The sequence below is a fragment of the Thamnophis sirtalis genome, unplaced genomic scaffold, assembly GCF_051295495.1.
Source record: "Thamnophis sirtalis isolate CommonGarterSnake01/CBP01778 unplaced genomic scaffold, rThaSir2_p1.2 scaffold_1, whole genome shotgun sequence".
In the NCBI taxonomy this organism is placed as follows: Eukaryota; Metazoa; Chordata; class Lepidosauria; order Squamata; family Natricidae; genus Thamnophis; species Thamnophis sirtalis.
Window position 1 is genome coordinate 97,549,096 of NW_028261381.1, and position 24,508 is coordinate 97,573,603.

General features: G+C 39.7%; 1 protein-coding gene across 1 annotated transcript in view; it reads left to right on the plus strand.

The window, feature by feature from the left end:
* The first annotated feature begins 2,794 nt into the window (after positions 1 to 2,794).
* Positions 2,795 to 24,508, plus strand: part of PDHX (pyruvate dehydrogenase complex component X) — an 82,483-nt gene continuing 60,769 nt past the window's right edge. Inside the window, exon 1 of the mRNA XM_087719692.1 lies at positions 2,795 to 2,835. The gene's annotated coding sequence lies outside the window, so the exon portion shown is untranslated. The remainder of the gene's footprint in view (positions 2,836 to 24,508) is intronic.

Consider the following 24,508-nt stretch of genomic DNA (forward strand, 5'->3'; position numbering starts at 1 on the left):
ATCTATCTCCATGATGGTGAACCTATGGTGCATGCACCACAGGTGGCACGCAGCACCCTCTCTGTGGGCACACAAGCCATCGCTCTAGTTCAGCTCTGCTGTGCATGCGCACATACCTTCTACCGGCCAACTGGTCATTGGGACTCAGGAGTGAGGTGCATGTGCGGAGGTACAGGATGCGTGCAGGGGGCTGCACATGCATGCACAGGGTGGGGGGCACACAGGAAAAGGAAGCGTGGGGATGGGGCACATGCGTGGGGATGGGGTGCATGAATGGGGGCTGCATACACATTGCATTTGGGGGTTTGGGCACATGCAGGTGCATTCATGCACATTTGTGCACACATGTGCACTTTGGACATTCAGTCCAGAAAATGTTAACCATTACTGGTCTATATGATCTTCTAATCATCAATTGCATGCTTCAGTTCCTAGCAGAAATCACTAGAATTTCACTCTTGCCATAGTAGTTTATTCAAGAGAGTCTTTATTTCCTGGGAAGTTATCTATGTAGCTGAGTTACATAAGTAAATGGAGTTTTCCAGGTAATGGTCAGGTAGGGTGGGCATATGACCTGTTTTCAATTTGGGAAATGTTTCCCTAAACAATGATTAGAAGGATATTTCCAGTGCACAAATTCCAAGGAAGTAGTTTATTATCTTCTATGTATGTAAAAAGAACATTTTGTCATGAGTAAGTTTTTAAACTAGTAAGTTTAAAAACAGGGTAACATGTTTTATCTTTTTGTAGCTATATTATTACTAGTGATTTTTTAACTAGTGCTCTCCCCCCTCCAGCATCCAGAATGAAAGTTTGCTATTCGATTCATGAGTCCAAACAATCAAGCAATTAGAATTCAATGAACGGTACAGCTTTGATACTAAAACAGTTGCATTTTGGAAAGTTCTAATTAATCACAATTTAAAACTTAGTACTTGATAAGAGCCAAGGTGGCGCAGTGGTTAGGGTGCAGTACTGCAGGCCACTTTAGCTGACTGTGATCTGCAGTTCAGCGGTTCAAATCTCACCGGCTCAAGGTCGACTCAGCCTTCCATCCTTCCAAGGTGGGTGAAATGAGGACCTGGACTGTGGGGGCAAGTTGCTGACTCAAATTGCTAAAAAAATTGTAAACCGCTTAGAGAGGGCTGAAAGCTCTATGAAGCGGTATATAAGTCTAATTAATAATAATAATAATAATAATAATAATAATAATAATAATAGTAGTAGTAGTAGTAGTGATGGTCAAACTAACTTCTTGGAATTTAAATAGTGTGAGTCACTGTTTCCACAGTTGTGATTTCAAAGTAAGTCTGGTTTAATATATCATGCCCAAAATGTTTCCTATTGTATATTATTTCTATTTATATCAAAATGTCAGAATCCTGGCTAAAGAAACCACTTCATTCACAATTTTGTTTGTTAGGAAAGAATTGTGAATGAAGTTCCTTCCTTCCTTCCTTCCTTCCTTCCTTCCTTCCTTCCTTCCTTCCTTTCTTCTTTTTCTTTTCTGTTGGAAAAAATTCCCTCAGCTGTGTGATATTAGTTCTATAAAGCTACTAAATTATCTATAATGCATTTGCTAAATCAGAGTAAAGATAATGTCTTCTGAAGGTCCGATCAGATGAATATAAGGCCTTAATTATCTGTCATTTCATTTCATAGTCTTGGTTGTAGGGACCCTTGAGGTGAATATTAGAAATAATAATAAGTAATGGTACTGAAAAAGTTATGACATGGATGTCATACATGTAGCAGGGTTGAAGCCTGAAACTTCAATCTTTCTGTTGCTAGCACCACAAGAAACCATCAACATAGACTACAGATTCTCCATAGACATAGATTGCAGAAGGCAATAGAAGCAGAATAAGGAGATCATTGATTTTACATGGCAGAAACAGGGTAAATTTTTAGCAAGGTGTACTCATCTGGTTCATTTTTTTCAGGCAGTCGAATTTGATTTACAATCTGAGTATAGATGTACAGACTTCCTTGAATTTGAAATTGCAAATAGGGAATTATTTCTTAATTTATTTTGACTGCATCGCCAATACATTTTACATTGTAGAAGGGTGAAATCTGAGTATCCTTTTCAGCAGGAGCATAATCTAAATTTAATATATAATGCCTATTTATTTTATAACAAATCAGATGAACTTCCCACAGAGAAAGTTGGCAAGTCAGAGAAATAGCTGTTGTCCTTATCACTGATTTGTTAGCTCTTGGTGCTCATGAAGATTTTCCCATGTAGGGGAGGGGAAGCAATCATTTATTTCATCAGTTCAACTTATTGCATAGATTCATAGACTGTTATGATTGGATATTAGACAAACCTTTTATTCTTCAAATTTCTCACTGTGTCAATCACATCCTACCATGGAACATTTGAGCAACACAGCATATCACACAGAACTTTTTTTTAAAAAAAATCTTCATTTTAACTTGAAACTCATTATTTCAATCTTGAATGAGATCAGTCAGTAAAAGACAATTTAGCTACAGCTTCTATGGTTTAACTTTTTTTTAAAGTACCTTTGCCAAAATTAAATATAGTAAACAAAGATATGCAGGATGATGAGAACAGACTGCCATTTGGAAACTGTGTGCAATTCACCAACTGGTTGTGCTAGTTTTGAACTGAGTACATTCTGTTAGAAGCACAGCAAGACAGGCCACGCTCCACTATCTCGTCATAATAAATGACACTTGGAGTTAATTATTACTTTGTAATTCTTTATTTAAACTTTGTACCAAAATTCATTTGCAATCTATCCTTTCGTGCAGAACATGAAAAGGTTTTATTGTGTGTAGTCTGGGTGTGGCAGGATCCCAGGTCAAGTAAGGAATAATTTTGTTTATATGCTTGAGTTGTTCTGTGAATATTGTACACGTTGCATGAATATTTTCTTGATTTATACAGCTGATTATTTACATTAGCTTGCTTGCACAAAGATGTTTTTTAAATATAGCTGGATTCTCTGGGTCAGTTCTGTCCTCAAAGAATTATTTACTCAATGCTTAAATAATTGTACTCACTCTACCAGATAAAGAAAACATAATCTGAAGCCCTTGTTCCTCACAGAATTGCAGAATATTCTCTCCAACACAAAAGAAGTCTAGGTTAAGAATGCATTATAAACTCTACATCTTTTAGTTTCCATTTTTTTCTCCTAGACAATTCTATCAAATGTCTGCAGTGGGGGAGAGAGGGCTCTCAGGTCGGAACCAAAATAACAGGTGTCCCAAAGATGCTTTTTCAAGAGGCAACTGGTCCAGGTGTTTGAAAAAGCACCTTTAGGATAACCATGACCTGGATGACTGAGAATCTCCATAGACAAAATTACAGATGAATTAGAGCACTGAAATATGCCCAGTATGCTTCTGTAAATCTGCCAAATATCCGGAAGATGTAATCATTTCCAGCAATGGCTAGCTTTACCCCCAGAAAGCATCTGATTCTAATGACATAGAAATTGACTTATCAGTTCTAATATTATTGTTGATTTTTATGAACTTAACTAATTGCCCTTCAATGATATCAGAGTTAATGCCCTCAACACCTACAGCTGCCATAAATTTGCAACTTGGCAGTAATGTATAGCTAAGTCTAACCTTGGTCAACAATATATCTTCTTCCAACGGAGTTTCTGTTGTTTAGCTCTGTGATGGAGAGTTCAACATATATCTATATTATCTGTACTTTTTTTTTTACCTGGATCATGTCCAGGGCACTTTTTGCAAAGGTTCTCTCTCTTGTGGGACTTCTCTCATCTATTGGTTGACCTGGGTAACTACTACATAGTAACCACATATATTAATAAGATTACAAGCATTATTGGATGTCTAGTTTCTATTTAAATATTCTGCAGTGCCAGTTGTAACATCATTCCGAAGCAAGAATTAAAATGCTGTATAAATCCAATGTGCCCTAGCATATGCAGCCAGATTTTTCTAATTTCTTCAGGGATCCTTGGCTCAATGCTGGAAATCTTGGAAATCCACTGCATATTAAATGTTAGTTATTGCTTTACTTTGGGGGAAAATACATTTAAGGTATAATTTTATCACGTGTTCTTCATCCCTTTCTTAAATTTGTTAGATTGGGTGAATGAAGGCACACTGAGGCTTCAGAGTAATAAACAGCTCTTTATTAGCACAAGTCAACTATGTACAGTCCAGCAAAGGTTCAGTTTGACAGCAGCCCTTTTATAGGGAACTGTCAGACCCTTCAACCAATCAGATTGAGTCTCTGTTCCCGCCGGAACAGAGAACCTTTGTGTAAGCCATTACCAATGTTTCTGGTATCTAACACCCCTCCCCTCTTAGATGGGCTCAACCGACTTGTGATGTAATCAGGTAGGTAGGCGGGCTTTCTGGTGGCTTGCCCAGACCTGCGCAGTTCAGTTGGTGGGTGTTCTTCAGTCAGGACAGATGAACCTGTTGTCTCTGCAGCTTCGTCTGATGGAAGCTTCTGGAACTTCTCACAGACTGCAACTGGTGTTTCTGGAGCCGGTTCACTCGGAACTCGCTGCGGGCCTGCAACAATTACAGATAAGTGCCCCAGTACATTCAGGATTGAGTTATCTGTGGAAGGAGTGAATTTGGGCTCCTTTCATGTAGGGCTTTGGCTAACTCATGCAGGAGTTACCTCTGGTTGCCTAAGACTGGAATTGGAGATCCGGCCATGGAGTTGGTCAATGTGCTGTCTCCAATTTCAACCGTCCTCAAGCTCTAATAGGTAAGAGCAAGGCCCGGTGATGCCTATTACTGTGGCAAGAATCCAAAGAGTTCCCCCAGTGTAATTGTGGGCGTAAACTTGATCCACTATGCTATAGTTTCTTATTTTGCCAGTTGAATCTGGGGGTGACACAGCAGAGTAGTTTGGGTGTAGTCGGTCTAAGTGGGACCTTAGCCGTCGACCATTAGAAGCTCAGAAGGGCTTCTACCAGTGGTAGCACTTGGCATGATATGCTATATGAGGAGGAATTGATTAACCCGTGTTTGCCAATCTCCTGGGCCCATCCTGGGTAGGGCTTCTTTTGCAGATTTCACCATTTTCTCTGCTTGATCATTGGAAGCCAGATGGAATGGAGCGACCAGGGCATGTCTGACTCCCTATGCTGCTAAATAGGTCTCGAATTGCATGGCCATAAATTGGGGCCCATTGCTAGAGACCAAGACATTGGGCAGGCCGTGAGTGGAGAAAACTATCTGTAGTTCCTTGATGACCGCTTCTGCCATGGTAGAGGTCATGAGGACTACTTCTAGCCATTTTGAAAAGGCATCCACAACTACCATAAAGGTCTGGCCATGAACTGGGGCAGCAAAATCTATGTGCACCCTAGACCATGGTGCTTGAGCTCACTCTCACTCCTTAGCGGGACCTCTGGGGGAGCTGGTCTGGACTTCTGGCATGGTGTGCAGGTAGCCACCCATTCTTCTATCTCCCTGTCCGTGGTAGGCTACCACATGTAACTCCTGGCCAAAAATTTCATCCAGACAATTCCAGGATACCCTACGTGCAAGGCCTCTAACACTGCAATGCACAGTTTGGGTGGAACAACGACCTGGTCCCCCCACAGTAAACAACCATTTATTACTGACATTTCATCACATTTGCAGTAAAACATTTTAAATTCAGACCCCACAGGCTCCTTGGGCCAACTCCTCCAAATCCAGTTCAAAACCTGTCGCAATGTAGAGTCTTTTGCTGAGTGGCGGGCGATGTCACAAGACGAGACAGGATCAGTCTCGAGGCAGTCAATGAGAAGGACTGGGGATAGGGGCTGCAAACAGTTCAGGCAGTGGACATTGATTCAAGGCATAGGCATGCCCCAAGGTAGAACCATGTCGATGGACGAGGCGATAACTGTAGGCCATGAGGAAGATTGTCCATCTGGTCGTTCATGGCGACAAAGAAGCAGGGGTAGGCCAGTCTCCAGCCAGCAGTCCCAGCAATGGTTTGTGGTCTGTGATAAGTTCAAAGTCATGGCCGTAAATGTACTTGTGGAACCGTTTCATGCCGGCGACTGCAGCCATAGCCTCACAGTCCAGTTGGCTGTAGTTCTGCTCGGCAGAAGACAATGTTCGTGAGTAGTAGGGGATGGGCACCTCGGTTCCATTTGGCATGAGGTGGCTGAGGACGGCTCCGATGCCAAACAGGGAAGCATCACACGTTAGGACAAGTGGCAGGGTCTGGCTATATTGGACCAAAAACATGTCCGCTGACAGCAGTTTCTTCACCGTGGCAACTGCGGCTGCTTCAGCTCTGCCCCAGGACCATTTGGCATGTTTTCTGAGAAGCCGATGCAAAGGCTAAGCAACCGTGGCTTTCTGCTTCAGAAAAACACTATAGAAGTTAAGGAGTCTGAGGAACACCTGCAGTTTGGTCTGATTGCAAGGTGTAAGGGCACCCTGAATTGCCTTAATTTTTTGTTGATCGGGTGAATCCCAGAGCCATCAATGAGGTATCCTAAGAATTCAACCCTTGGCACGTTAATTTGGCATTTTTCTTTTTTGAGGCAGAGGCCTTTGTCTGTGATTCTGGCCAGAACAGTTTCCAATCTTTTAAATAATTGAGCCTTATTTGCAGCCGATACCAATATGTCATCAAAATAGGGGACAACTCCTGGAATCCCCTGCAAAAGCCATTCCATGACACTTTGGAACAGTCCAGGGGCGATACTAACTCCGAATTGGAAGCGGGTGCATTTGAATGCACCCCTGTGCATCACGATGGTTTGGGCCTCCACCGTAGCGCCATCTACAGGCAAATGCTGGTATGCCTGTGCCATATCTAATTTTGCAAAAACGTTTCCAGGGCCTAATGAGTACAGTAAATGCTGTACAATGGGTACAGGATAAGCGCTTTGCTGCAGAGCTTTGTTTATCATGCACTTGTAATCTGCACATATGTGGACAGACCCTTCAGGCTTGACAGGTGTCACTATAGGGGTCTCCCAACGTGCATGATCTACTGGCTCTAGGATTCCCTGGCCAATCAATTTGCCTTGTTCCAAATCAATTTTAGGGTGGAGAGCGAAAGGTACTCCCCTGGGTTTTAGCCTGATGGGGGCTACATTGGTGTCCAAGTTAAAAGATATTGGAGTCCCCTCATACTTACCTAGACCAGTGCCGAAGACGTCCTCAAACTCCTTAAGGAATTCCTCAGTGCTTTTGTCTCGTATGACATTGATTCTGGTTACTTCTAGGCCCAGGGCTTCGAACCAGTCAAGCCCCAGGAGGCTCTGCAGGTCTCCATTGACTACTGTCACTGGTAGCTGGATGCAGAAGGTCTTGAACCTCAGCCGAAAGGTGCCCTGGCCCTCGATGGGGACTCGATTCCCCTGGTAGTTGCAAAGGTGGATGTCTGGAACCTGCAGCTGATGCTTTTTAAGGCTAGGGATAGCCTGTTTGAGTGCTGCCCAAGACATTATGGTCAAGGATGACCCTGTGTCGATTTCCATATTTCATGGAGAATCCTCAGTGAGGACTGTGACTTTCAGCTCTTTGGGCCGCTTCGTGTGGACTTGGCCTATGGAGGTGTGGTAGGTGACTCTGGTGTCACCTTCTGTTCACTGTGATGGCGGCTGCCATGCCCCTTGGTTGGGCCTCTGCTGGCGGTTAGGTATGCTTCTGGGCTTTCAGGTTGTAGCAGAACAATTGCTTCTGCAGACCTTGTCGATGTGCTCCTTGCATTTGCAGCATTGACAGTTGGCATTGCGGAAATGGCAATGTGTTCTGAGGTGGTGTCCTCCACAGCTGGTGCAAGGCGGGGAACACGGTTCAAATTTTTGTGCTGGCTTGGTGCAATCACTGTGCATGCCCTAGCTGTCATCTTTGCTCTCCAAGCCTTCAGGCTCTGTAGCCTTGTTATACACACCTGCGCTCTTCTGCACGCTCGTTGGACTATTCTGGTACTTCAGGGTTTCCATTGATTTAATTGAAGACTCAGTAGCCCTGGTTTCATCTAGGGCAATTTGGAGAGTAGGATTAGGTTTTGCTAATAACCTCCTCTGCAGGCCAATGTCTTGAACACCGCATATGATGCGGTCAAGTAGTAGTTCATCAAGATCTCTAAATTCGCAGTACACTGTGGCCTTTCTGAGCACCGCAACATATTTGTTGATGGATTCCCCTTCTTTTTTGTTATGGATGTTGAATTCAAGCCTCCGGATGTATTTAGATGGTCTGGGAGCATAGGGTGTCCTCAGTGTCTGTTGTAGAACTGACCAAGCGACTGATTGGAGTGGTGTTGGCTCGGATAAGTCCTTTGGCGTCTCAAACACCTCTGGTTCGCAGTAGCTCAGGAACTTATTCTTTTTCTGGCCTTCAGAAAGGCCCATAAGGTCATTGGCTTCGAGGAAGCAATCGAACCTCATCATGTAGGATTCCCAGTGCTCGGTGGCTGGGTTGTACGGAATCGGTGGAGCATAGGTTGTCATCTTGTGTTCCTGAAGGCATTTGAATTTGCCACTCAAGGATGACTGCTCGATGCCGCGCCATGCTCTGGGCTAGATTGACTTGCTGGATTGTCGTGCTCCTTTTTGTCTGCCTAGTTGCCTTCCAATCCCATCCTCGTCACCAGTGTTAGATCGGGTGAATGAAGGCACACTCAAGCTTCAGAGTAACAAACAGCTCTTTATTAGCACAAGTCAACTATGTACAATCCAGCAAAGATTCAGTCTGACAGCAGCCCTTTTTACAGGGAGCTGTCAGACCCTTTGACCAATCAGATTGAATCTATGTGAACAGAGGACCTTGGTGTAAACCATTATCAATGTTTCTGGCATCTAACAAAACTGACTCTTCTTTTCCTAACTCAGATGTTGCAATTATCTCTAACCAGACAGTTAAAATCTGCAACAGTCATTGGCCCTCCAGCTGATCATAAAATCAACAACTTGGAAGTGATCTAAGATGTTTTGCAGCCGTTCCCTTATTCAGGGAAGAATTTGCTAAAGCATTTAGACAGGTATTATCCGTCTTCTGTTTAAAGATCTTTAATGACCACACCAGTATACTGCTGGTTGATAACTCTTGGATTACTGCTTATTAAAGTCAACTATTTTCAGCCACACAGGTACACTTTCTCCAAGGTAATCTGCCTCAACCTGACCTTTTAAGATTCTTAATAGTGCAGTAATTGCTATTGTAACGTAGTCCCTCAACCTTGTTGTTGGATGTCCCCTTTTTCTCATTTCTCCCACTTTTTCTAGCATTATGGATTACTCAGTTGTCTTTGCATTATGTGTCAGAATATGATAGTTAAAGCCTGGTCATTTTCACCTCAAGTGATCATTCTGTGTTTATTTCTTCTATGAACCATTTGTTTATTTGCTCACCTCTGTGAGGTAGATGGTTTTTTTTAAAACATTTGATTAAATAAATAAACACACAAATAAATAAATAGATTTTTAAAGTTATTCACAGTAGTCTGAAAGATATTTTCTAATGCCAAATGTCAACAGTGTTGATACTATTTCTATTCTGTTCTTCAAAGTCCAACTTTTGCATGTATAGATTATCAAAGGGAAAAGTAAAATCAGCAAAGTTCAAAACAAAACAAAAAAATAAATACCCCCAGCATGTAATACTAAAAGAACATTCATAAAACAAAATGTAAAATGGATTCCAACTTTCCTAATGATTCTCCATAATTGGAGGCTTTTCTAGAATCAATGAACCAGATACTAACTTAGTTTTGATATTTTTGCCTTTCTCTGTTATCTGGAATGCATCACAATATGGTCTTTCATTCTTTAGCCTTTCTAAAAAACCATCTTGAATATCTGCCATTTGTTTGTCCATGTAGAGTTCTAAAGCTGTATTGGATGAGCATAAGTATTATTTTGCTAGCATATAAAGTTAAGAATCTTATGTGGTAGTCTTCACAATCTGTTCTGCTACGTTAGAATATTTACTGATTCTTCTATTGCTTGCCATATTTTCAGTTCAGTTCAGTTCAGTTTATTAAACTTGTATGCTGCCCTATTCCCAAAGGGACTCAGGGCAGCTAACAAACCAATAGGGAATGGGGACAAGACAAAGAAAACAGACAAGACAAAAAAACAAAATACAGAAAACAGGTTAAAAAAACTCCTCAACAGCCACAACTATTCGAGTGGGGCTGGAAACTCATCAGCCCCAGGCCTGCCGGAACAGCCAGGTCTTGACGGCTTTGCGGAAAGCCTGAAGGGTGGTGAGGGTCCGAATCTCCACGGGGAGATCGTTCCAGAGGGCCGGAGAAGCCACAGAGAAGGCCCTCCCCCGGGTGGTCGACATTTGCTAGCTGATGGAATCCGGAGGAGGCCTAATCTGTGGGATCTAATTAGTGGTAGGGAGGTAATTGGCAGGAGGTGGTCTCTTAAGTACCCAGGTCCGATACCATGTAGGGCTTTAAAAGTAATGACTAGCACCTTGAAGCGCGTCCGGAGTCCAATAAGCAGCCAGTGCAGCTCGCGGAGGATAGGTGTAACGTGGGTGTACCAAGGTGTACCCACAATCGCTCGCGCGGCTACGTTCTGGACAAGCTGAAGTCTCTGCATGCTCTTCAAGGGCTGCCCCATGTAGAGCACATTACAATAGTCCAGTCTTGAGGTCACAAGGGCGTGAGTGACTGTTCTGAGAGATATGCCATCAGTTATTGTAGCCTGTCATCTTGATAATGACCAGAGTGGTCACCTAATTTCATCTAGTAGTAGAGGTTCTTGTAAATAGGAAAAATAAGATGAGAGAGAGAGAGAGAGAGAGATGAGAGAGAGACAGAGAGAGAGACAGAGATGAGAGAGTCAGAGAGAGACAGAGAGGGAGAGAGAGGGGCAGGCAGGAAAACAGGCAAGCAGGCAGGCAAGATATATGTTTTGATGTTTCTGGTGTACAAAATTTCACTATATCCCATCATCTGGTCTACTATATGTACTATCTGTCCATTGGCATCCTTTCATGTACCAATTTGAAATTGGAACCTCCTTCGGAGTATGGAACTCTTCTGGAAAATTTCTTTGTTCATCTGTGCCTTCAATTTATCATAGTTGTGGTTGTAACATTATTCTGTCTCCTTTAACAGTTTTCTGAAATTCTTATGTTCCTTCCTAAAATTTTTGTCATTTTTGGCTTTGACATGACCATATCAAGTATATCATTTTGTATGCTCCCTGTATGTCACACCTCCCACTCTCACTCCCACATTGAGGCAATATTGTTCATTTTTCTATTATGTAATCCTTTTTATTATCTAACCTGAATTTCAAACTGTAGTTTCAATCCATTGGTTATGGTCCGGCCCTTCAGGTCTATTCCTTTGTTTGTATGCCAATCCTTTAGATAGCTGAAGGCTACTATCACATTTCTCCTCAGTATTCTAATCTGCAGGCCAAATATACTATTCCTTTAACCATTTCTTATAGGATTTTGTTTCCTGTCTTCTTACCACCCTCTAAACTTATTCCAGTTGTTGAGTTACAATTTCAGGAATTCTCAGCAGCATCAATAGTGACCAGAGATTCATAATATCTGGGGGGAAGGCACAATTTTCTTTCTTTTTTCTTTTTCCTTACTATTTAGAGTCACTTTTGCCAGATGGATCAGTTATTTAGTTTTTCACTAGGCCAGTTGTACAGGCTTCTTTCAATGCTATAAAAGCAGACTTTTTTTTACACTATTTTTCCTGTCCAATCTTCTTTGGGGATTTTTTACTACTTGCTCAAGCAGAGCAAGTAGTAAAATTAGAATAATGTAGGGAGCAGAATGGGGAATCCCTTCAACTGATGGATGCCATTCAGTTAGCAGACAACTTGATACAATTACCTCCCAACTGTTTTCTTGGAATCCAAGGTAGCATGTTTGGGAGTCTGATCTCCATTTTTCTCCACAACATCTGTCAAGGTAGTTGGGCATATAGTCACCCAATATGCTCTCATGGCTAAAGCAGAGCAAGTCTAAATCTTCTTGATTCTAAATCATCATATAACCCAGAAGTGATTCTCTAATATATATAGAGGGATGATTTAACTTGTTTGATAGGAGAAATCTTCAAAACATACTATCGATGCTGCATGTCTGGCAACCAAGTTTTATCATCCAGGTTTTCACCATAGCTCATAAATTACAATCTATTCATCAAGGCATTTAGATAAAAGATACAATGAAATTTATTGTTTAATTGATTTGCAATGCTATAATTGCCATCCTGTCAAAGATGCTGTTGACATCTTTGAAAGAGCACATGAAGGTTAAATTAAGCTGATTTATTACTAAAAGCCTATGCAAAGGAGTCTTCTTAACTAACATTTGGCACCTCCTTAGAATTATATAAGGGTCAATGGTACCCAAAGGTGATTGCACTTAGGTCTCTTGTGGCTATGTAGGGATATTCTAGGCTGAACCCTCTTTTCACTCTGCCCTCAAGTTCTGCCACCCTTTTTCCCATGGATGTAGACCTCATGAACAAACAAACAAAAACCCTGGTTAATACACAAATGATGAATACTTTATTAGAATGCGTATTGCTTTGATAAGCTAGCCACTTTGACTCTAAAGGCAAAATTATGTTTTGTACTGCAAACTACATTGTCTCCTATCTATTTCTGCCATCCCCATTGGAGTTTCTGACAAAGATCCAGATTCACCAGGTTTCTAGAAAGTGCAAATTTAATATTCAATATTGTCAAAAGATTACTGTTTTTTATTCCACTGATTGTAGTGAAACTAATGTACCGATATATCAGGATACATATTTAGTGTCTTTACTATCTATCCACAGCAAATATTTGCCCATCTCATCCACATTGGTTTGACTAAAACAATATTGGAAATGGAACATACGATATAAAGAAGTGACATAATAGGGTTCCACTAGGGTTATGCTGTCTTGCCTGATTTATTATTTTATTGTATGTAACAATTTATTGACACATACCAGCTGGCAATGATTTGAAAACCAGTCATTAATTAAATGTTTTAAGTAAATAGCCTCCCTAAAATATATGAGAAAATAACAGTTTTGTAATCACTCTTCAAAATATTGAATGACTTTGTGTTCATCAATTTTATTTTCTTGTAGAACTCTGATAGAAACCTTATAGAGTGGCACCTTCGTACTCCTTATTAATTGGTTCTGGGAGGTGTGATGAGTACCAAAAATGATGAATACCAAACAATTATTTTTCCCATAAGGAATGTTGTAGTGAGTCACAGGGCAGCCCACACTAACTAGTTCTAGCTTATGTGTTGAATACCAAACAAACCATCATCCTATTTCTCTCTATTGAAAAAAGTCTCCTCTTCAGATTGTCCAATTTGCATTGATTTAATTCTAAAGATACATAGACCAGTTTTATCATTCTAACAGCACAGTTGTAAATCTGTTAATCTGACAATAAACCTGATTGAATTCAATGGAGCTTATTTTCTGTGCATAGGAATGCAATCTAAAAACCATTCCTTGCATAATTTCTGGTCTCCTGAATTAGACACAGCCTATCAGCCATCTGTTTGGATTTGACACCTTTTTCATTGCTTTTGCAATCCTAAGCAGGCAATTAAATCAGGAAGAATGTCTTACTGGTTACAAATGGATTGCATTTATTTTACAGTTGGATTCTTTTCACTTTAACGCAGACTTGCAGCAATTTAAATGAACCAGTTCCCAGTCTACATATCTCTTAGAATTTTAACATTCTAGTTCTTCTCAAAACGATGTTGTCTAACCTCTCAAATGTCACATTGCCCATATTGATTGTTTTAGATAGGAGTCTTTTGTTTCATTGTTTAAATTGTAACACCTGAAAAACTTAAAGTTGTTGGATGTATGGCTTTTTAAAAAAAATTAAATTCTTATTGCTGGCTTGTGCCACATGCTTCTTGTGGAGTGATATTAATTTTCTATGCAGCACAATCTTCTCAAGAATTTCATTACTTGGACAATTATTCCTTAGCTTCTAATTATTCATGCATAATTATAGATATATTCCTCATGCATATATATTAGATTTTTCATCTGTCATTATTTAGTATTAGTGTAAACACCCCGCCTGTTTTCATTCCCACAAATGCATTTTGAATGTTTTGGTTTCTTTCTCTTTTACATCATCTATACAAATTGCCAAATGTAAATTCAGATCCTCCCCCCTCCCCCCACATCAAAATGGTAAGGTTAACTTATAGCAAGCTTTCCTTGTTCTGGATTCAGTTCCCCTTTTAAGGCAATGTTTTATTTGCTGCGTGTTTTACTTTGTGAAGGCACCTTTACTTCAGTTAACTTATGGCATTTCCTGTTCTATTGCCAACAACTCCTGGGCCACCATTTCTCCATGACATGTATAATGCTTGTCAAAAGAATTGGTACCTTACTGAGAGCTTTACAAAAATAATTATGTAGGATTTTTTTTCCTGCTGCTTCCTCTAGTGATCAGGACCTGCATACATATTTTTTAAATTAATGAACAGCCAAGATACTTCTCTTTCAAAATCCCATTTAAGTTTTGGTCTATCTCCTTTCTTTGTTGTTTCTTCACTGCCCTTGTTCCTTCCTTTCATACCCCTTTAATTTATTCCGTATGTCAAATATTCATCCTTGCTGAGATGGCTAATCAGAGCGCCTTTCTGTCTACCTTAAGTTTTGCAATCCTTCTGAAATGCACAATATTAGCTCCAGCTGTTACGTAACCCACTATGGCATACCACACAGGGCCTTTTAAAATAATGCTGCTGGATTATGAATTAATTGTATAGCTATTGAGAAATAATATAAATTACGACTTAAGTGATCAGTAATATCATTTGGAATTATATTCATTAGAAATCTGCCTATGTTGTGTTATTTATGTTTTTAAAGAAGCATCAGTTATGCTCTGTGTGCGTGCCTTCAAGTCAGTGTTGACTGCTGGAGATTGACTAGATTAGTCCCTGCAGTTTTCCTGACACAGTTTTTGAGATGAGGCTTTCCATTGCTTCCTTCCCAAAGTGGTTGGTTCAAGGTCACCCAGTTGGCTTTATGCCTAAGGCAGGGCTAGAACTCATGGCCTACCAGTTTCTAGGACTTGTTCACTACACTGATTCTCTTATTTGTCAGTTTACTACATGCCCTTAGAAGAAAGACAATCACCTACAGGTATATTGAATAAATACACAACTTGTGCAATAGATTCCATATTAAATTAGTGGAAAATATGGCTGAAAACTTTGGACAAATATATGAATATGTATATGAATATATTTATACCTATATATAGAACCAGCATAGTGACCTAGAGGTGAAGAAGCTCGCCTCATATTCAGGAGACTGAGAGTTCAATCCTAGGCAGCAACAGATACTCAAGGAGCAAAGAGTAAATATCTTCTACAAACTCCATGTCAGGAAAGGCATCCAGCCAGTAAAATGCTCAGGTCCATTCAGTTTCCCCGACTCCACCCCAATAAAATGGATTATGGGGCCATAAAAAGAAAAATAAAGAATAATATTTGAGGATGAGTTATTTCTGCATAAAAGAACTTGGCTATGTAAGATGTTCAAAATTTAAAATAACACTATAGAATATTAATGGGAGGAAGGAGATTAGATGTGACCAAAAAACTAGGATGATAATGATCATTGTTCTTCTTTGGAAATTCTCAATTTAAATCTAAAGCCTCATATAAAAGTGAAGGTGAATAATGTAGATTGACAAGTAAATATGGAAACAGATAATTCTTAGGCCAAATAAGTTCTCCTCGTAGATATGAGCGCAGCTATCACATTGCTACTGGGGAGCATACAGCATACAGCATATGTATATATAAATCCTTTGCATAAGATTGAGACAAATTTTGGATTTTTAAGCCAATTTGTACATTCATTCACACTGCTAGATTGATTAACACTTCAGAGGAAATGATGCCATAGAAATGATTCCCTTGACAAAAAAAAGCTGCTTTTGCAATGTCACAGGTTGTTAGCCTAAAAAAACATTTATTATCATTTATTTCCATGACACTTGGCTACATGGCATACAACCTACATGGGCTGAGTTAGCTTTTAAAATATGCCTAAAGCAGTCAATAGGCAGATTTGTGGATACCAAAAATATTTCCCAGAAGCCACGAGAAATAGTTAATTTTCAATCAAATTCTGTTGAAGTAAAACTCATGCCAAGATAAGAAAAATGAGTTTTTATGTCCTGTGGGGAAGGGAGAGGAAAAAATCTTGCATCTGCCTTTATAGACCTGTCCCTAAGCAATCAAAAAGCCATCATTGATGGTTAATAATATAATTAAAACCATGTGGCAGGAGGTATATAACAGGGATTTAGTACCTGTTATATAGTAATAGCTATTTCATTCATTGCAATAGCACTTCTGTTATAAAATCTAAGCAGCAGAGAAACACTATGTAAGACATTTCTGCAGTAACTATCTCATTTAATAAAAGCATTATTGCAAATGCAATCAATAGGTCTGGGAATTGGTGCAAAATAAAAGAAGTAAATAAGGGATGAATTTATGTGGCAGTTTTCTCCTCAATTACAATCAGGTTTTAAACTCTGGCCTATTTTCCACATAATTGTAAATATATATTCTACATTTCCTAAAGGTATAAATTATTTTTGCATCCCAGAATGTGTTTCAAATTCATTTATTCAGACATGAATCAGGAAATACATACATGAAATTTGCATTTTCAAGGAACTCTTTTCTGTCACTTTTATTTGCTGGTTAAAATGTCTGCCCTTTTGATGGACTTTTTAATGCTTTGACTGTTTTGTAGTTTTTTCTTTTTTTGTCTGCTTGGATTTGGGGGGGGGAAGTTTAGTATTTTAACTTTGTTCTCAATAAAATAAATATATATATGGAACAAAAAGTCTGTATTATGAACTATTGGCTGACCTTGAGCTGGTCATTGTGTTTCGGCCCTCTCACAAGGTTGTTGTGAAAATAATATGAAAAAAAAACCTTCAGGAATAAAAGACTGGAATAGCAACCATCATTACCATTGCCTGGTGACAATTTTTAGTATTTCTCCCCCCACATTTGCCTTCTAGCCTCTTATCTTAATATTAATGGCGTTTTTTAAATAGTGGGTTTCTGAAATACCCATAGGGATCATTCTGATCCCTTTCTGATGTATGCCATCTCTCTCTCTCTCTCTCTCTGTCTCTCGCTCTCTGTGTCTGTCTCGTTCTCTCTGTCTCTCTTTCTCTCTGTTTCTCTGTCTCTTTCTTTCTTTCTCTCTTTCTCCTTCTTTCTCTTTCTTTCTCTCTCCCTTTCTGTCTCTCTCTGTGTCTCTGTCTGTGTCTTTCTGTCTGTCTGTCTCTCTCTCTCTTTCTCTCTCTCTGCCTCTGTCTCTCTGTCTGTCTTTCTCTTTCTCTCTCTCTCTGTCCCTATCTCTTTGTCTGCTCCCATAGGGATCATTCTGATCCCTTTCTGATGTATGCCATCTCTCTCTCTGTGTGTGTCGCTCTGTCTCTGTCCCTATCTCTTTGTCTGTCTGTCTCTCTCTTTCTCTCTGTTTTTTGGCTGAGAGGCTCATCTTCATGGGGGGGGGTTTCAGCTGAATGCACTCAATTGACTAGATAATCGCAGCACTGAGACTCGGAAGACACTCAGCGGTACCTGCCTTCTCCCACACTCCGTCGGGATGGTGTTAATTTTCCATGTCTTTGTAAATGTATCCTCATGCCTATGAAATAAGCATTTGCACACACATACCCATGGCCCAATTCTTGGCAAACAGGTTGGGATCTGTTCTGCATTTTCTAAAATGACCAGGAAAGCCTTGAAAAAACCTCAGACTTTTTCCAGACAATACCCTTGTGATTCTAGTACCTTTAACTTCTGTGCTACATCATTGGATGTAGTGAAAACCATAACCAAATCATCGGTTTATTGATTGAAATCATTGATAAGAGCTATAAGCTATAGATTTCTCCTCCCATGCCCCAATCTCGCCTTATGTTCTTAGGAAAGGGCTGAATATAAGTTTTAATATGTTTATAGCATATTATGGGAGCTGGTTCTTTCATGGTGCAATATTCCCAATTATTATTGTTGTTGTTAGATTTTTATCCCACATTTATTATTTTATAAGTAACTCAATGCAGCAAACATGCATAATACTTCATCCTTCTCTTCTTTGCTCCCACAACAACCTCATGAGATGGATTGGGCTGAGAGAGAGTAAGTCAACTTTCGTTCCCAAGGCGGGACTAGAATTCACAGACTCCTGATTTCTAGGCCAGCACCCTAGACAAAACTGGTTCTCTTATATACGAAATGTAGCTCTCTTTTTATATGGACATGGCTATTCTTTGGATATTTTCAAGGGAGGTTAGGTGTAGAAATTTCCCCAAGATTACAAAGAGCAAATTCCAGAAAGCTACCAAGTTGAGTAGCACACTGATTACCCCTCCCATGTCTTAACACATCAGACACCAGGAACAATGAAATCTTTCTACTACTGGATCAAATTGTTGGCCTGCCCAATATAGTACTATCTTTTGGAGTTGTTTGCTTCCAAATCAAAGCTCAGTGTGACAGTATCATATTCAGTTTCTAAATGAGTTTATAAGGATTTATGTGAAGTCGTTAATTACTAATGTACTTTTTCCTGAGTTGTTCTTTGTTACACTCCTACACTGGCACTCCTGTCTTTATAGACAAACTGAATAAAACACACCTAGTCATATTGTGAAATTTTATTGTTTGGTTTTTGGCTAGATCTCTCCTAGGTGTAGACTGGAATTCTTTATTTTTTGTAACATGATAGGCGTATCAAAAGTCAAGGTAACCTGGTGACTGATACACATAATAGAGCTTTGACCCAAGAAAATATGTCAGCACAAATTATGGCATTTGAGATAAGTCACCCCAAAGGATTAAATTTATACTACATTGGCTTAATTAAAGCATATCCAATGTGGCAGCAAAGACATAACCTTCCAAGTTGTCTCTTTGTGGACAATGACCTACCTGAGAATGTGACCTTAACTTATTAGAATAGTCCAAAATTCTGAGAAACTGAGTAATAAAAAGCTTCCACATAAATACATTATATTTTCGGTTTGGTAATCTTTCAAGTTTTCCCTTGCTCTTCCCTGATATGCTTATGCAAATCTTTAACTGGAAATTACCCTTGATTGTGGATGTTTTCATGCAAACCACCAAAGTTGTTGCAATAAAATGTGTGTGAGCAGTAAAAGTCTCATTTGTTGGAAATATGTCCTTGGCTAGTAAAATAGCAATACAGTCTGGTGGCCTTAGTAAGGCAGTCCCTTAACTTTGATGAATTATGATAATCACTTTTTTTTCCTCATAACAATCACCCTGTTGACCTGGCTTCTAAATTAGCAACAGTGAGTCAGTTTGATGTGCTGGTTGAAGTAGAAAAGTAGTAGGAAAACCTGAGTCCTCAAATAGACACAGAAATTACAGCAGATGACTGATTTGGGGTCAGTTTTCACGTAATAAAGAGCTGATTGGCAAGTAACTGAAAAAGTCACCAGCAATCCTGATTGATTCAAAGGACCATAACAACAGTACTTCCTTAGACAATCAAAGTGCCTTCAAGAGTCCACTTGTTGATCCCTCTTCTAAAGTGTAAATTGCAGGATTGTTTTTCTGGATTCTTCTTGCAATATTATGCAAGGGACAGATTGTAGAAACTATCCTAGACAGCTTAGGTCATGAATCACCGACATGGCACCTGCAGACACTAACATCCACACAGAAAACAATCCTTGGTGTTTACCATGTTCTTAACATCCCTTATTTTTAATTGATTTAATTAAAATTAAATAGGACCCCAACATGCAAGAAAGCAAAATGATCACTCCATACATGTGATGTATGTATGCATGTATGTATGCATGCATGCATGCATGTATGTATGTATGTATGTAAAGGTAAAGGTCTCCTCGCACATATATGCTAGTCATTCCCGTCTCTAAGGGTGGTACTCATCTCTGTTTCAAAGCTGAAGAGCCAGCATTGCCCAAAGACGACTCTGTGGTCATATGGCCAGCATGCCTACATGCCGAAAATGCACAGTGCGCTGTTATCTTCCCACCAAAAGTGTTCCCTATTTTTCTATTTGTATTTTTTATGTGCTTTCAAACTGCTAGATTGGCAGAAGCTGGGACAAGTAACAGGAGCTCACTCTATTACGTGGTGCTAGGGATTTGAAACTCCAAATTGCCAACTTTTCTGATTGACAAGCTCAGTATCTTAGCCACTGATTCCAAGGAAATTCAATGGGGGAGGCCAGAAGGAAGTCAGAAGTTGCTCCTGCTTCTACTATATTTTTGCCCACCCTTGGTGATTCTGTTTCTATTTGGTAAAGTAATCATTCAATACCAAAACAGAAACAGAATCACCAAGGGTGGACAAAAATTGGTGGAATAAATGGAGAAGATCAGTTAGCCTTTGAGTTTATATCAGCAAACTTGTTTTCCCAAGTGGTTGTTAATTTGAATCATTTGCTAGCAGCCCAGTACGTTAGAGATCCTGGAATTATCATTAAAATTTCCTCCTCCTTCTCCTTTGGTGAAAGGACATAAGTTCATCATAAACTTTACAGTGAATCAGAATGCTTAGCATATCTACTTCAGTATCATCCTGATTAACACCAGGATTTCAGGAAGAGCCTTATGCAGATCTAAGGATTACATCTGGCTGGGACTTTATCTGCAGAAAACATGCTATCTCTGAACCTGAGTAGCCCTTTTTTTGTATAGTCGAATGCAAATTACTGGTGCTTTACTACATCACCATATTAGAGCTGCTAGCAAATGATTCATTGAAATCTGAGCTTACCAGAAAACCCACACTGACAATCTGTGTACATGCTGATGCAACAGATGACCTAGCCCAGCCCTTTGCCGTATTGACATGCTGTTTACAAGGAAGTTAATTCCAAATATTAACTATAAAAGTACAAAATAGAGGTTACCTCTGATAGTTTATTCTTGCACAAAATGTTACAAATGCTGAAAAATGAACAGTTCTCTCTAAAAGCAATCTACCTCAACCCTGCAATGAGGGGTCATTTTAATTTCTGATCAAGGAACTAATGGTAAACTGGATGAATTGTGAATTGTATTGGGTTTACATATTATACTATGCAACATGGTTTAATTGATTTGGTATTAAATGTATGTTTATTTTGATCACAAACTTCACTCTTCTCTTCACTGAAATAGGCTTTATTTTTAATTAACTGAGTACCTTACTGAGGTCTAAAAAGCCTACATATTCAATAGAAGTAATTCATTTTATGGATTACATTCTTGTTGAGCAGGTTTCTGAAGATTAAAAGCTTTACCATTATACTTCAATGTCTGCTCCTAAAAAATTCTCAGAAGACAAAAACAATGAGACTGTCTATAGTTCTTCCTACAGCAGTTTTGAATAATGCCATTCACCATCATCTTTGTAATGGACAGAGACATAAAGACTTAATAAGGGATAAATAACATCTTCCTCTTATACAATGCCTCTATGTAAGATTTACCATGGCAATTAAGGTCTTCCATGTTTGATCAAGTTAACTCTGATATAACTCACTACCTATTGTGTCCCACCAATGGGAAATTTGTGTGTGCGTTCTTATAAATGTTAAATACAAAGTCTTTTCCACAACTATGATCAGTGTCCCAACTATAATCCATACTGTACTGTAGATAAGTTGTAAAATATTTATTAAACATAATTTTCATGATGAAATACTAATTTAAAAATGGTAATAGTCTCCAAACATTTAAGGCACCAAGCTACAAACCAGAAGATTTTGAATTCTAGTCTTTCTTAGGCATGAAAGCCAGCTGGGTGACTTTGAGCCAGTCACTCTCAGCCCAATTCACCTCACAGGCTTGTTGTTATGGGGAAAATAGGAGGACGAAGGAGTGTTAGATATGTTTTCTGCCTTGACTTATTTATAAAAATAATACAGGTAAGATTCTTTAAAAGCCTAAGGTATATATTTAGAGTCACAACCCCTGGTAAGCCCCAATTATGGGAGGAAGCTAACTGCTTCCCTCATCTGTCAATCGGCTCGTCACAAGAGTCCATCACGACAGAAACCCAATATTTCTAAATATATACCTTCTTCCCTGGCTTCAGCTGATAAGGAGGAGACCTGTGGCTTAATGGCTAAGACGTTTGCCTAAGATGCCATACAGCACAGGTTGGAATCCCAGTAAGGGTATGGCTAGCTGATGAGAGCTAAATAGCTTGAAATAGATCTATACTAGTCTCCCTTTATTTATTTATCAGCACAAATAAAAAACACAAATATAACAAAGGCAACAGTAAAGATATTGGGTTTCTGTCGTGATGGACTCTTGTGACGAGCAGATTGACAGATGATGGAAGCAGTTAGCTTCCTCCCATAATTGGGGCTTACCAGGGGTTGTGTGTGTGTGTGTGTGTGTGTGTGTGTGTGTGTGTGTGTGTGTTGTTGTTGTATTTGTGCTGATAAATAAATAAAGGGAGACTAGTATAGATCTATTTCAAGCTATTTAGCTCTCATCAGCTAGCCATACCCTTACTGGGATTTGAACCTGGGCTATATTACATACTAGGCAGACATCTTAGCCATTAGGCCACAGGCTCTTATCTGTTATCAGCGAAGCCAGGGTGAAAGGTATCTATTAGATTTTTACAACCCCCGGTATGCCCAAATATGGGAGGAAGATCACTACTTCCATTCTCTGTCCTTCGGTTCGTCACAAGAGACCATCCAGGCAGAAACCCAATATTTTTACTGTTGCCTTTTTGTTACATTTTGTTTTATTTGTGCTGATAAATAAATAAAGGGAGAATAGTATAGATCTATTTCAAGCTATTTAGCTCTCATCAGCTAGCCATACCCTTACTGGGATTCAAACCTGGGCTATATTACATATTAGGCAGACGTCTTAGCCATTAGGCCACAGGCTCTGATCTGTTATCAGCTGAGCCAGGGAGAAAGGTATATATTTAAAGTCACAACCCCTGGTATGCCCCAAATATGGGAGGAAGTGGTTAATACATGTGCTCTACATGGGGCTGCCCTTGAAGAGCACCCGGAGACTTCAGCTAGTACAGAACGCGGCCGCGCGAGTGATAGTGGGCGCACCTCGGTTCGCCCACATAACACCTATCCTCCGCGAGCTGCGCTGGCTGCCTGTAGATCTCCGGGTGCAATTCAAGGTCTTACTTACCACCCATAAAGCGCTCCATGGTAGTGGATCTGACTATCTGAGAGACCGCCTCCTGCCAATAACCTCCCTGCGTCCCATCAGATCGCATAGAGCGGGCCTCCTCCGTATTCCATCCGCCAATCAGTGCCGACTGGCGACCACCCGGAGGAGAGCCTTCTCTGTTGCTGCTCCGACGCTATGGAACAATCTCCCCGTGGAGATCCGTACCCTAACCACAGTCAGGCCTTCCGCACAGCCCTCAAGATCTGGCTAGCCCGTCAGGCCTGGGGATAAATTTTCTTGCCCCTCCCGAATGCTGAGTGAATGTTGTGTTTTAGTACTTTTTGTTATCTCACATTTTTTTCTGTATTTTGTCTTTCACTCCCCTTCCCTTACTATTGTAAGCCGCCCTGAGTCCCCTCAGGGAAAAGGGCGGCCTATAAATGTTAAATAAAATACACACAAAAAAAAAAAAGTATATATAATGCTATAGCATTATAGCAATCAAAACTGCATTGACATAAATATCAACATTAGGATTCATAATGGAAAGAACAGTCATGTTACTCCAGCTTCTTAAGTGTATTTACTTAAATACTGTGTTACAGAATACTGGACCAGACAGACCTATGCCTTGACAATGTAGTGCTCTTATGACCAGGAGCTATAATGTTCCAATATGATCTTTCAAAAGGAGCTTAAAGAGCTAGCACACTTTGTGATTCCCTTCTGTTCCAAAGTTAAAACCAAATGTTGTGTTGAACTGGAAATCTTTTTTTTAACAGAGGGAAGCCTCATATGTCATGGAGAATATGAAAAAAAGATATTTCTGCTATCATTTCGATTTTGGATAGCAGATATTTTGGTATCATTTCGACTTCAGAAATTAAGAGCCAATTTAGATAACTAAGCTTGTGCCACACATCTGGAAGATCCTCAAAAGAGATGCCTCTCATGGCTCATATTAGAAATATTTCTAACATATTTGAGCCTCAGTTCTACTGACACCTGTAACTATCAAAAATTTCAAAGCAAACTTCTAGTTCGCAAAGAACCAGGATATCCAGTGCTTCCATTAAACTAATGAAATGGTTTCAATCTAGCGGAAACTTTTTTCCTGCCTACTTTAGTTGAACTAAACTTCACCTCACCATTGTATATCACCTTCCATGTTTTTCACCAAAGAACATATTGCTATGCCCCACTGTGGCTGCAGCAAAAAAGGGTAATAGCTGAAAACTGACTGTCCTTTAATAGTGGCAGAAATGCCTACTTGATGAAAAACCATTCTGCAAGCATAAAGGTAAAAGTTCTCCTTGCATATATGTGCTAGTCGTTCCCGACTCTAGGGTGCAGTG